This window comes from Camellia sinensis, chromosome 1 (assembly GCF_055761805.1).
Source record: "Camellia sinensis isolate YWXY chromosome 1, ASM5576180v1, whole genome shotgun sequence".
NCBI lineage: Eukaryota > Viridiplantae > Streptophyta > Magnoliopsida > Ericales > Theaceae > Camellia > Camellia sinensis.
Window position 1 is genome coordinate 158136414 of NC_138961.1, and position 15364 is coordinate 158151777.

The window sequence follows — 15364 nt, forward strand, 5'->3', positions numbered from 1 at the left end:
TTCTTTATTTTCTTCTTTAGTTTTTTTTTTATTATATATTTACAGAAATAGAATTTCAGAACCTCTTCAATTTCGTGCATCACCAAAGATATTTTCGGTCAATATTCATTAGTGCAAAGTGCAGATTTACAAACAAAATTGGCCCCAATTGTATCTTAAAAATGATTTGCCATTACGTGTTACACTTTATGTGCAGACAAATAACGTCTTAATTGGACAACGATGTTTGTAACATGTCTTGAAACAATATTTACCATTGTTCCCTACATAATTACTGCACTAATTTTCCAATACATCAGAAGATGCAAGTTTTCGTGTATTAGTGAATTTTATCTCAACAATTGCTCGGTCCTTCTGGTTGATATTTTACACTAAAATTTTATGGTAAATTTTTTAGGGTAAGGCTTCGTTCACCAATCTTCACTGTATTCGAAGAATAGTTTAAGATAGAAGAAATTATATTCGAGTACTAAACCGAAACAGAATGTATAAATACATAAAAATTGGAAATATAGATTCTGTTTTAATTACAGAAACCAAACAGGATCTTGAAAAAAAAAAATAGAAAAACCAGAAATAAAATAAAATACTCACAGTATTTATTTGTCTAGAAAAACTAATCAAGTTTGGCGTTTGACATTGTTTTCTTAAGACAGATTCGTCCTCTCCATGTTGCTTTTAGAATATGGACGTTTATCTCCTAGGATAAAATGATCGACAACAATCATTAGCAGCACTACACACTAATTGTTCAACGAACACATACAGTGTATATACTCTCTTTTACAAACAGAAATGCAGAAAATATACAGAGAAAAAGAAGGACGGAAATTGAATGAATGAATACATGAAGGACTGCTTATTTATAAAAGCATTAGTGGCTATTCGGGACAGAATTAAACAGGCATGGAACCTGTTCGGGTTGGAAGGAAAAGCTGGAAAGGTGCATTGGACCAAACTGCCAACGTTTAGAAATGTTGGGGTCATTTTAGCATTTAATTTGAATTTCAAATAGAAATTTAAATTCCAAACGGTAAGAATTTAATTTAGAAAAAATAAAATTCAAATGTTTTTGATCCAAAAAGATAAACACTGGGCTGGACCACATAAGCCCAACCCAACCTCGCACCCGTGCCCAAGCCTAGGCAAGGTCTAGTTTGGGTTGGTGGCGGCGGTGGCACCACAAGCGTGTGTGTAGTGGTTTTTGGGTCCAATGGGTCAAGGCCCACTTTACCCATAACCTCTCAATCCACAAAACTTGGGTGCCCCTTGTGGCCCTCCCCAAGATGCAAACTTAAAACTTATAAACCCATATCATGTTTGCTACCCAAGCAATGTGGGACAAGAGTTTCTTCTTCCCCTATGGAAACCTCACCAAAACACCATTTCCATGGAGTTCACTTTAGCATCAATTTTCCATTTACCTGATAATGGTTTTGAGCAACCAAATATATGACGTGAATCGTCATGTGGCAAAGAATACGTTGCCACATAGACTCGCCAACTTTGGTGCATGGGTCCCACTTTAAAATTAGACCAAAGTTTAGACAAAATCTATTTTTTTCCCAAACCATTTCCAACAATCCCCCACATGAATGAATTTGATGACAACGAAAATGCAACAATATGTAGAATTGTCGAAAGAGTATAAATCGAAAATATTTTGTTTTAAGATAGGTAGCTTTCGACTTTGAACCTTCCTTAGTGATAACCAATCGGACTTACTAGCTAACCAATGGATGCGATGCCTTGACTTGTTCAGCCATTTGTGTAAGCCAAGATAATAGATTTCACACAGAATATCTTCTAACACATCGTGGTTCTCACGGTTTTGTTCATTTGGCCTTGAACGTTCCTGGTTATTCATGAGTGCTTTAGAGAGTTTAGCCTCTTCATTCTCATAAAACTGGCTCTAGTTCGACACTCATATAGATGATTCCTATTGTGAATATCCCTTATACTCATCTTGATTTTTATTCCTAAATCAAGATATAAGTAATCATTAAAAGCAAAGCTTACCCTTAAACCCTTGTATATAACACATGTTGCAGCTATCACTCTCATCATAGGAATGGATAGGGATCTTAATCCCTTGATGATTTCTGGTAAGCCACACATAACTTAGTTGTCCCTTTGAACTTAGTTCTTGGGATCTCCAGTCATCTAAGTAGGGTTACCATTATGACGGCTCTTATGTAATAGGTTTTAATCTCATTCCCTTCATTGAACTATACACTTGCTATTTTGTTAAACTTTTTGTTAACGGATCCACAATATTCTTTTTAGACTTTATATAATCTATTGAGATTATACCATTTGAGAGCAATTGTCTTACGGTATTGTGTTGCCGATGAATATGCCGTAACTTATTGTTATACATATGACTTTGTACCCTTCTTATTGTAGATTGACTATCACAATGAACGCAAAATAGCTGGCACATGTTTTGGCCACATTAGAATTTCTTCTAAGAAATGGTGAAGCCATTATGCTTCTTCTTTTGTTTTCTCTAAAGCAATGGACTTAGATTCCATTAGGGATCGTGCAATGTACGTTTGTTTCGAGGATTTTCAAAAAACAACTACACCTCATAGAGTAAAAACATAACCACTAGTGGATTTTGAATATTTAGTATCTGATATCTAATTGGCATCACAATACCCTTCGAGTATTGCTGGATATCGTATAAAGTTCAAACCATGATCACGAGTAAATCTTAGATACTTAAAAACTCAAATCATTGCTTTTCAACGATCTTCTCCGGGGTTACTAGTGTACCTGTTTAACTTACTGACAACATATGCTATATTAGGATATGTGCAGTTTATTAGGTACATTAGGCTTCCAATGATCTGGGAGTATTTTAACTGAGGCATCCCATCACCTTTATTTTTTGACAAATAACAATTGATATCTACAGGTGTTTTTGCCACATTTATATCATCCTCGATGTATTTACCAAGTATTTTTCTCAATATAATGTGATTAAGACAATGCATATCCGTTAGATGTTTTAGTAATTTTCATTCCTAGAATAACATCTGTTACTCCTATATATTTCATATCAGCATTTTCTTGGTTGATTTAATCATATTATGACTACTACCAATTATGAGCATGTCATCTATATAAAGACAAACTATGACATACCCTATCAGTGTTTTTAACATAGACACATTTGTCACAGTCGTTTATCTTAAATCCATTGGTTAGCATAGTGTAGACACGCCCTTGAGCCCCATGCTACAGTTCGGACTCGATTTGTGTGTCGGTTCTTAATCTGATCTCACAATGTGCAATGTGAGATTGATAAATCACCAAAGAGTCCAAATCCGGCAAATCGTTTTGGAAAACAGATTTTTTAGAAAGAAGTGCCAAACATGGACTGCTTTGCCAGATACAGAGTCGCCATCTAAATATTTTATTTTTTGGGAATTTAGAAAACCCTGACTCGTTGCCTAAGGCCACGTGCCCATCATCACCAAAGTTGCCTCGGCTCGGGAACTTGAGTACGATTAGGGAAGGTCAGCTATGAGCACCCCCGCTTGCCCGATCCGAAGATCGGCCTCTACTAACCATGATATCTAGTTTTGAAAACGTTATGTGTTCTTAATCCGGTTATTAGCCTAATCTTACTATGTGATGCGCACAACACAAAAGTATAAACTAGATCGCCTAATTTGGAACAAAGCATCGCATATCCATTTGGTTGAAAAATAATTTGAAATTTGCTACTCGCAAGTAGGCTAAAACACGGATTTCAATGGGTTGTTCCAACTCAAACAATCCGACCTTCACCCACAGGCATTCAGGCAGTTTATATCACATAAGCATATAGCCACATGGTAAGTATGCTATCATGTTTAACATTCACACTCATGCGGGATGCTAAAGCATAAAAACACTCATAGTGTACTCCAAGCCAAAACAAGAAACTAGTTAGTAATCATGCATGATCCTAGTTCATGTTAAAGTGGCTAATGCATCGCATACAAAATGTCACTAGAATAGGCTCGGCTAATCTATGGATGGCATGTGAAATACGACAGATAGCATATATTCAAATTAGATTTGAAATACTATGCAGTTAGCATGATACGCCGAGCCCGGTGCATGCAATACTGATGAATGATGCACGCATGCATAGCATAAGGTATGCTAAATTGAATATGCCCTAATACTAACCATCAAAAGCTGGTAAATAAAAGGGAGAAAAACATAGAGTTGGAAAACATACACACACTCACGCACGCTTATTACACAATTGCCCTCGCTTGAAGGGTCCGAAAGAATAATACAAATCACCTAATTAACTAACTCACAAGCTAATTAATTACAAAGCCACTTAACTAATTAAATGAATCAACTAAGCTACTAAAGCAGTAAAGAGGCCTCGGGAAGAGGGTCAAATGCATGCATGTTCGGCTCCGCTTGAAAATCTATCGCCATGCTCATGTTGCCTCTGTTTACACTGCTTTTACACCTCTGAAGACTTCACAAATCTTCGGAACACTGTTGTACCACTCTTTGGGTATTGTGGGAGGTCACTGGCCAAGAGGTAATGCCACCAGCCACTGGAAACTGGTCATTGACCATAAATAAGGCTCTCAGCCAGATGTTGTTAGCCGACTGGCACTAAAAGTAGCCGACCGGCCATTTCTTCTTGCAGAAAGCTCCTGTGCTGCAGTAGAGGACAAACAGAGCATGACAATACATTTACAAGACAATGTTTGCACCACCACCCTCCCTATCATGTTATGAACTCAAGGGAGTATAGTTCTCGACCCTCGGACCATCAATCATGCATTTCCATGTATGATGGCCAAAGAAGTCAAGTGTGCATTTAATATCAAATGAAATGCAAACAAACACATAAAGGGGCTCCCAACCTCTATCATGATTGATCAAGAGGCAAAGGATGCATGCACAATGCTATGCAACCTAAGCATGCAAGCAAACTAATGCAACATGAGCATGCAAGCAACAATGCAACCTAAACATGCAAGCATGAAGCAATGTAACAACACTTTAGCAACATGCAAAAGATGGACTTAAACTAATATGGACAAGCCTCAGCCATGTCTAAATCAGTGGCCATATGAGATGAGAACAAGGCCCAAGATTCATGCAAACATGCACAATGCAAGGGCTCCAAGCCTAAGGCACAAAATGCAACTTTCCAAGAGCAATGCAAGGATGAAACATGGCATACAATGGCATACATTTCAGCTCTGAAATGACAAACTAAATGATTCCAAAATGACTTCGAAGCATGCAAACACTCATGCTATGCATGCTAGAAGGCTCAAACACCAAAAACTAGTGAAGTGCATTACATTATAGTCATGCAAAGCTATGTTCAAATGATGAAACCAACCCCAAACAGACCTTATGCAGCCCTAAAACAGTGGCAAAATGATATGAGATGGTAGCTCGAAATGCATTTAAATGAAGCTCATGCAAAGGCTCATAAATGGGGCATACAAGCACAACTCTCAAACACATTTAAAGCATGGAAAATAAGGGACTATGGCACAAGTATAAGCTCCGAAATATCATACACAATGATACTAAAACATGCAAACACCTCGGTATAAGCATGCAATAGGCTTTAAAACTCAAAGCTAAGCATGGCTATTACACTACAAGCATGCATGGAAAGCACCAATCGACTAAGAGGCCTAAAAAAAGAGCTAAGGCAGCCCAAAATATGAACAAAACATGTTTGGAGTATGGCCAAAACATGCTAGAATGGAGGGCCAAAACAACATGCAACATTGGCTAGTAAGCATGGATTACACTACATGTATATGAAGCATTCAAGGGGCCACTAAACCAGCCAAAAATAGATTTATGGCATGCCAAAATATGACCAAATACCCACTGAAATGTGTCCAAAACATGCTAGAATGAGGTGCTCCTTTGGAAGGCCATGTAAGGGGTTGTTCTACACATGCAAAAAAGACATCTAACACGGCAAACCAACTCTGGAAAGGGGTTATGTAGGCCCTAAAACTCACTGAAAAAGGCCTGAAACATGCTTAAGAAGTGTGCAAATATAGGCCCATTTGGAAGGCCAAATATGCTAGTAAACAAGACAACAAAGGAGAGGATCACCCCTCTCTTTCTTAGGACCTCAAAACACCATCCCCACCACTGAAATCCCTCTGGATTTCAGTGGTGAGAGGGCCAATACAAGGTGGTCCCGAAGCTCACAAAAAAGACACAAAAATGAGGCCAAACAAGGCCTAAGAGGGGCTAAACAACGCCAAACACAAAAGTGATCTTAAACAAACTTCAAAAGCATTCAAAAACAGAACTTTTATCAGTTATAAGTTAAGCTCAAAAAAGCATGCAAGATAGGCTAAAAGTCTATGCAAAAATGGGGAATAAAGAGGGCGTTTCTCACCCTTGATGCACAGCTACGAAACCAGCAGGTTCTTGGACCAAAAACCAGTCCCTTAGCCTCTGAAAATGACCTCCAAGATACTTAGGTTGATGATGGAGGTGTTAGGTTAAGAGTTGGTGTGCAAAAGGGCTAAGAACCAAGCAATTTGGAGCTCAAAATAGAGAGATATAAAGAGATGTATATTGTTTGCCTTAGCAAAATTTTGGAACCCTTGCAATGGAAGAGGAGCTCTTCTTTTATAGAGGAACAAAGGTCCAAGCTTCTTGGAGAAGCTTGGAGCAAAGGGGCCAAGCTTCTCTTAGAAGCTTGTAGCAAAAGGGCCAAGCTTCTTAAGGAAGCTAGAGCAAAGGGGTCAAACTTCCTCAAGAAGCTAAGCAAAGGGTTCAAGCTTCTCTAAGAAGCCAAAACAAAAGGGTCAAGCTTCTTGGAGAAGCTAGAGCAAAAAGGTCAATGCTTCTTGGAGAAGCTAAAAAGGTTCAAGCTTCTTGGAGAAGCTAAAACCAAAGGTTCAAAAGGTTCAAGCTCCCTCAAGAAGCTAAAACCAAAGGTTCAAAAGGTTCAAGCTTCTTGGAGAAGCTAAAACTAAGGGTTCAAAAGGTTCAAACTTCCTCAAGAAGCTAAAACAAGGGTTCAAAAGGTTCAAACCTCCTCAAGAAAAGGTCTCGGCCAGAAAAAGTGGCCGATTGATCAAAAAAATGGCCGGTCGACCAAAAACATTGCCGACCGGCCAACACCTTTGGCTGGTAGCAAGAAAACAGGGCCGGTGGCCTCAAGCCATGGCCGGTGAGGTGTAGGGATGGCCAACAAGCTATTTCCCACCCTCAGAAGCAAAATAACAAGTGTTTGGTGCAAAACCAAACACAAAACAAACAAGTCGAGAGGTCTTGAGGCAAGGCGCGTAGCCGAAACCTCCGAGAACTCAAGATGAACACAAACATAGGTGATCATCGAGTGTTCAAACGATGACGTCCAAGTCTTGAGGACGGTCAAAAATGGGGTGTCTACACATAACATGATCAAATTTCTCATGCCATTGCTTAGGAGTTTGTTTCAATCTATATAGAGAGTTTACAAGCTGACACACTTTCTTTTCTTTTCCTGGTACTACAAACCCTTCAGGTTGTTCCATATAGATTTCCTTATGTAAATTTTCATTTAAGAAAGCTGTCTTAATATCTATTTGATGTATCTCAAGATTATATAACGCTGCTATCGCAATAAGCATGCGAATGGATGTGATCCTTGTTACTGGAAAGCAAGTGTCGAAATAGTCCAGACCTTCCTTTTGTCTATAACCTTTTACTACAAGTCTTACTTTATACTTGTCTATTAAACCATTTGCTTTCATTTTTCTCTTTAATATCAATTTATACCTAAGAGGTTTACAACCGGATGGAAGATCCACCAACTCCCAAGTGTGATTTTGCATGATAGGTTCAATTTCACTATTAACAGACTCTTTCCATAATGGTGCTTTAGGACCCGACATTGCTTCCTTAAAGTTTCGAGGCTCATTTTCTAATAGGTATGTCAAAAAATCTAGACCAAAGGATTTTGATGTTCTTGCTCTTTTACTATGTCTTGGTTCATCATCAACTATTCCCTGTTGGTCATGACAAATACTAGTCTCTTGGTCTTAAACATCTTGACTTTGTGTAGAATTATAAGTTCCTATTTGTGAACTTAATTCATGTCCTTTCTTATGAGGAAAAACATGTTCAAAGAATACAACATTTCTAGACTCTATAATAGTATTTACATATATTTATCAGGGATTTCTGACTTATAAGTCAGAAATCGATATGTACTACTATTATGTACTACTATTATGTGAATAACCAATAAACACACAATCAACTGTGTTTGGTCATATTTTAGTCTTTTTAGGAATAGGAACTTCTACCTTTGCTAGACACCCACATACTTCAAAATATTTGTAAGAAGGCGGTCTACCTTTCCATAACTCATATGGAGTGCTATTTGTTTTCTTATGGGGTATTCTGTTAATAACATAATTAGCAGACAATATTGCTTTCCTCTACAAGTTCTGTGGTAAGCCTAAACTTAGTAACATGATATTCATCATTTCTTTAAAGGTTCTATTCTTCCTTTCTACAATTCCATTTTGTTAAGGAGAATATGGTGCTGTAGTTTGATGAATAATGCCATGTTGCGCACAAAATTCATTTAAAGGTTCATCGCATTCACCACCCCTATCACTTCTAACCATTTTAATGGTTTTATCTAGTTGATTTTCAACTTCGGTTTTGAAAAGTTTAAACATTTCTAAGGCTTTATCTTTACTTCTAAGTATACTTAACAATATCTTGTGTAATCATCAATAAATGTTATGAAATACTTTTTTCCTTCTCTAGTTTAAACAAATTTAAAATCACATACATCAGTATGAATTAATTCTAGAGGTTCGGTCTTTCTTTCAACAGATTTAAATGGCGCCTTAGTTAGTTTTTTTTCTACACATACTTTACATTTATGATTAGAATCAATTTGAAATTTTGGTAGATAATTCAAACCAATAAGTCTATGCAAAGTATCAAAATTCACATGTCCTAATCTATCATGCCATATATTAGGCTTAAGAGTATAAACAGAAGCTGTGTTAATCCTATTAATAGCATAAATTGGTACAACAGTCATTACATTCATTTTAAAGAGCCCATCGCTCATATACCCTTTACTCACATACATACCACTCTTAGTTAGTACAAATTTATCAGACTCAAATATAAGCCTAAAACCATTTTTACTCAACAAAGACCCAGAAACTAAATCCTTGCAAATGTCTAGTACATGCAGTATGTTGTTGAGAGTAAGTTCTTTCCCCGTGGTCATTTTCAAAATCACCTTTCCTTGTCTAGCCACTGCAAAAATAGAAGAATTTCCCATGAATAGTTGTTCCCCATTGGTAGCCTCACTATATGAAGTGAACATCTTCTTATCTGCACAAATGTGACAAATTGCCCCCGTGTCAACCTACCACTCCTTAGGATTTCCAACCAAATTAGCCTCAGACACCATAGCAGAGAGATTGAGGTCATTTACCCCTTCAGAGATGCAATTTAGTTCATTCACATTGGCTTGATTGGCAGACTTTTTAATCGTACTTCCGCGATTTTTCTTAGGAAGTCAACAATCAGAAGCACGATGTCCAGTCTTACCATAGTTATAGCATTTGAACTTTTTATTGCCATTGTTGTTACCTTGTTTAGGATCATCTCCAGCATACTTCTTTTTGTTGTTATGTGGTTTGTGCACTTGTTCCACTACATTAGCCTTTGACTCAATAGGATTTTTACCACTCATCTTTTCAGCATTCCGGTTATCCTCTTCAATCCTCAATCGGATAATGAGTTTCTCCAATGTCATCTCTTTGCATTATGCTTAATATAGTTCTTGAACTCTTTCCAAGCAGGCAGTAATTTTTCCACAATTGCAGCAACTAGGAATGATTTGCTTAGAGACATATCTTATGCATGAATAACATGCAAAATAAGTTGGAGACTTTCCACTTGACTAATAACCATCTTAGAGTTAATCATTACAAAGTCCAGAAGTTTGCCAACAACGAATTTCATTGTGCCTGCATCCTCTGTCTTGCATTTTTTCTCTCAAGAATCCTACAATTCTTTTGTTATTTTAAGAGGACTTTAAACAATATAGCATGTTGTCCATGCCATTCAGGACGTAATTCTTGCAAAGAAAATCAGAATGCTTCCAAGCATCCACTGCGGTAACAACTTGTCGATCACTTTCATCCGATTTAAGTACTGGAGTATCTTCATGGAGAAACTGGGCAAGATTAAGAATTGTAAGATAGAACATCATTTTCTCCTGTCATCTCTTAAACTCTGTACCGTTAAATTTTTCCGGTTTCTCTTCATGATTCACAAGAACCACACTTGAACAGGGTTTTGGGTAATAACTGGTGTTGCTGTAACAACCAGATTTGGTGTACTAGTTTCAATAGCCATCAATTCTGATTACAAAAATCATAAAAACAAATTAAAATCAATATAATTTTCTAGTTACAAAAACTAAAAGATAAAATATTGATTTAAAATAAAATCAGAATTTTGAATACAATGAAGACTAGTTTGAACCAAAAAATGTATTAAGATTGTTCGCCGATCTTCACTGTATTCGAAGAATAGTTTAAGATAGAAGAAATTATGTTCGAATACTAAACCAAAACAAAATGTATAAATAAATAAAAATTGGAAAAAATAGATTCTGTTTTAATTACAAAAACCAAACAGGATTTGGAAAAAAAAAACACAAAAAAACCAAAATTAAAATAAAATACTTAAAGTATTTATTTTTTTGAAAAATTTGATCAAGTACAACATTTGACACTGTTTCCTTAAGACAGATTCGTCATCTCCACGGCGTTTTCAGAATATGAATTTCTATCTCCTAAGATAAAATTATCGACAACAATCAGTAGCAGCACTACACACTAATTGTTTAACGAACACAATCAATGTATATACTCTCTGTACGAGCACGAAATAATTCTTCTCATATGATCCCGTTGATCAAGTTTGCAATCCTCCAAACAATGTTGCTTTGCCACCTGAAAACACAAACGTGAGCAAACCGGTGGGTGTGTGCCAGAAACCCTTCTGACGCCTAAGTCAGCAACTAGACAATAGACAATAAGCTCTGTGTATTCTAGAGTAAGAATTGAGATACCTGTCCATAGGTCTGGTCATGAGCTTTTATAGACTTTGCTTGGCACATTCTTAGTAGGATTCCAACTCTCCCTATGAGAGTCCTCTTAGGAATCACACATCCTACTCACTACCAACCAAGTGAGATGGTTTTGCACAATCCCAGTAGGACTCTAACTCTCCTTAGCAGAGTCCTCCTAGAAGTCACACTCCTACTCACTACCAACTAAGTGAGATGGTTTACACAATCCCAGTAGGACTCTAACTCTCCTTAGCAGAGTCCTACTAGGAGTCTCATCACTGCAAGCCAAGTGAGATGGCTGAACCCTTTACCTCGGTTATACATTTTTGACCGAACTGCCTTATCTCAGTCCCCTGCCATTCGAACCGTGTGATCGAAAGCTAATCTATCGAATGCCACCCTGCCGAGCTATACACAGCTCAGCCCTCGCCATTGATGTTACCTCTTTTACCTCGGCTGACATTGCGGCCAACCAGTTTATTTCGGCTCGGTGATACTTTAAGCACCACTATCAGTCTTGACTCTGAGATGACGCCCTGCAGAGCTATCCTTTAGCTCGGTTCTCCCCCCACTGATACCTTGGTTTTGTCTGTTTAGACCGAGCTAACTGCAGCAGTCTCCGACCGAACTAACAAGGACGAGGTCCAACTTGCGAAGCCCAAACACCTCGGCCCATAGTTTGGCCCAAATCTGTAATATAAGATGTCTTCTTGGCCTAAGACCGAGCTACACCAGCCCTTATCTCGGCCCATTGCGCGGCCCAACTTCCAAAGAAGACTTTCCTAGCTCGGCCTAATTTGCTTACAAATTACCCTCTCAATTGCCCCTTAATTCCATCTGCGCAGCATGATTGGGATTACTCTCCTCTAGCCGAGCTAAAAACGCTCAACTTTGCCGAACTAGAGAAGTTTGCTCGATCTCATAACTCGTTCAGTCCCAACAAGTCTGGTCAGTTGCTCAACATGTTCTTCCACTAATCTAGTACGACGTCATTTCCAGGATACATGGCATGCCCCCAATATCCTCGTTCTTCTGTTACCACTGTTATGCCAAAAATTTGAATAGCCCTGCTTTTTTACCTTCAACGTATATATCCTTCGAGTTTGTAATCATATGGCCAGTCGTTCTTTCTGTGTCTCGCTGAGTAGACTAACTCGGTTTATACTAACCCTGCCAACCTGCTTTGGCCGAGATAACCATCTCGGTCCAGGAATTCAAAAATTTGTTGGTCATACCTGCCAACCTACTTTGGCCGAGGTAACCACCATCCTAGCCAAAGAGTTTCAAAAAATTTTGTTGGTCATACTTGCTAAGCTGCTTTGGCTGAGGTAACCATCATCCCGGCCAAAGAGTTCCAAAAATTTTGTTGGTCATACCTGCCAACCTGCTTTGGCCGAGATAACCATCATCCCAGCCAAAGAGTTCAAAAATTTTGTTGGTCATACCTGCCAACTTCCTGCAGCCTAGATCCTCATCTCGGCTTAGGAGAGCTAAATGTTGGTTATTCTTGCCAACCTTCTTCATTGCGAGTCCTTATCTCGGCTTGAAGAAGAGCTAAATGCTTGGCCATTCATACCAAACTTCTTGATTGCCCCCAGTCGGGCAAAGACTTGTTGGTCAAACCTGCCAACTTCCTGCAGCCTAGATCCTTATCTCGACTTAGGAGAAGTGTTGGTTTTTCCAGCCAACCTCTTCAGCCCAGATTCTAATCCTAGCTGAAGAGAGCTCAAAGTTGGTTATTCCGGCCAACTCTGAGCGAAGTGTTTGGTTTTTCCAGCCAAACGTCCTGCAGCCTGGATCCTTATCCTGGACTTAGGAGGGGTGTTGGTTTTTCTAACCAACCTCTAAGTTGGTTATTCCTGCCAACCTAGAGTAAAATGTTTGGTTATTTCGACCAAACGTCCTACAGCCTGAATCCTTATCCTGGGCTTAGGAGGGGTGTTGGTTTTTCCAGCCAACCTCTAAGTTGGTTATTCCTGCCAACCTAGAGTAAAGTGTTTGGTTTTTCCAGCCAAACGTCCTGCAGCCTGCATCCTTATCCTGGGCTTAGAAGGGGTGTTGGTTTTTCCAGCCAACCTCTAAGTTGGTTATTCTTGCCAACCTAGAGTAAAGTATTTGGTTATTCCGACCAAACGTCCTGCAGCCTGGATCCTTATCCTGGGCTTAGGAGGGGTGTTGGTTTATTCCAACCAACTTCTTCTGTTGCCCTCCAGTCAGGCAAAGACTTTTCAGAAAGAGTTGGTCAAACCTGCCAACCCACTTCGCCCCTAGTTGGGCAAAGATTTTTGCGCGGTCGGTCCTATTTGTCAACTGTGTTATCTTTTGCTGAAAGTGTTTTGTCCGACATCGCTGTTGTGCCAGACTCTGCCTTGGTGCGCACCCTATCTTCCTCTACCCTGATGTGTTGGTGCACTCTCTCCATCAGGGCTTCCATAGTAAGGGGCAACGTCATTGTCATTGAATCCCTCAACTCAGTTCACGATATTCTGCTTCAGTCAATTTTACACCATCAAATAGATACTGCTCGTCTTCTATATAACCTCTGAGCTCCTTCAGTTTCTTCAAATACTCTTGCCTTGAAACTTTCCTTATAGCTCCAATGCCATCTTCCTCCAAAGCATTAGATCTCTGAACAGCTTCTTCTTCCTGCCTCTGTGTTAATTTTGGCTCAGCTAGCTTCCTTGTTGCTGCTGCATCCCTCTCTTTGGTCACGCAATTGTTTTTCCTCCGACTCAGAACCATCATCATCATCTTGAGAAGTCCGTCTTTTAACTCGTCTTTCTTCTTCACTGCTCTTCTTTTTCTTCGAATCTTCCTTCTCTGTTTTCGTCTTCTTCAACTTTCTCTGCTTCGAATCCTGCTTCTCTGTCTCCGACTCCTTTTTTCTTCCCTTTGCCTTTTATCTGGCTCTTCATAGACTCTATGTCAATCACCATTCTTCTTATCACTTTATCTTGCTCCTTTACGCGATCTTCGAGAACCTGAGGATCCACCTTTCGCCTTTGTCTATCAGGGATTTGAGAGCGGTGTGGACTTGAGCCCTATCTTTCTCTTGCTTCTCTCCGCCCACCCCCTTCCGGTGTTTGCCCATCAATAGCAGATTGTGGCAAGTCTTTATTGTGCGCTATTGCTTTCAACTAGAGAGGAAAACTTGATCAAGAGGTTTTGCTCTTTGTGAAATTCCCACAGATGGCGCCAATTGTACGAGCACGAAATAATTCTTCTTGTATGATCCTGTTGATCAAGTTTGTAATCCTCCAAACTATGTTGCTTTGCCACCTGAAAATACAAACGTGAGCTAACCGGTGGGTGTGTGCCGGAAACCCCTCCGACGCCTAAGTCAGCAACTAGACAATAGACAATAAGCTCTGTGTATTCTAGAGTAAGAATTGAGATACCTGTCCATAGGTCTGGTCATGAGCTTTTATAGACTTTGCTTGACACATTCTTAGTAGGATTCTAACTCTTCTTATGAGAGTCCTCTTGGAAATCACACACCCTACTCACTACCAATCAAGTGAGATGGTTTTGCACAATCCCAGTAGGACTCTAACTCTCCTTAGCAGAGTCCTCCTAGGAGTCACACTCCTACTCACTACCAACCAAGTGAGATGGTTTACACAATCCCAGTAGGACTCTAACTCTCCTTAGCAGAGTCCTACTAAGAGTCTCATCACTACAAGCCAAGTGAGATGGCTGAACCCTTTACCTCGGTTATACATTTCTGACTGAACTGCCTTATCTCGGTCCCCTGCCATTCGGACCGTGTGATCGAAAGCTAATCTATCGAATGCCACCCTGTCGAGCTATACACAGCTCGGCCCTCGCCATTGACGTTACCTCCTTTACCTCGGCTAACATCTTTACCTCGGCTGACATTGCGGTCAACCAGTTTATTTCAGCTCGGTGATACTTTAAGCGCAACTATCAGTCTTGACTCTGAGATGACGCCCTGCAGAGCTATCCTTTAGCTCGGTTCTCCCCCCACTGATACCTCAGTTTTGTCTGTTTAGACCGAGCTAACTGCAGCAGTTTCCGATCGAACTAACAAGGATGAGGTCCAACTTGTTAAGCCCAAATACCTCGGCCCATAGTTTGGCCCAAATCTGTAATATGAGATGCCTTCTTGGCCTAAGACCGAGCTACACCAGCCCTTATCTCAGCCCATTGCGCTGCCTAACTTCCAAAGAAGACTTTCCTAGCTCGGCCCAATTTGCTTACAAATTACCCTCTCACTCTCTT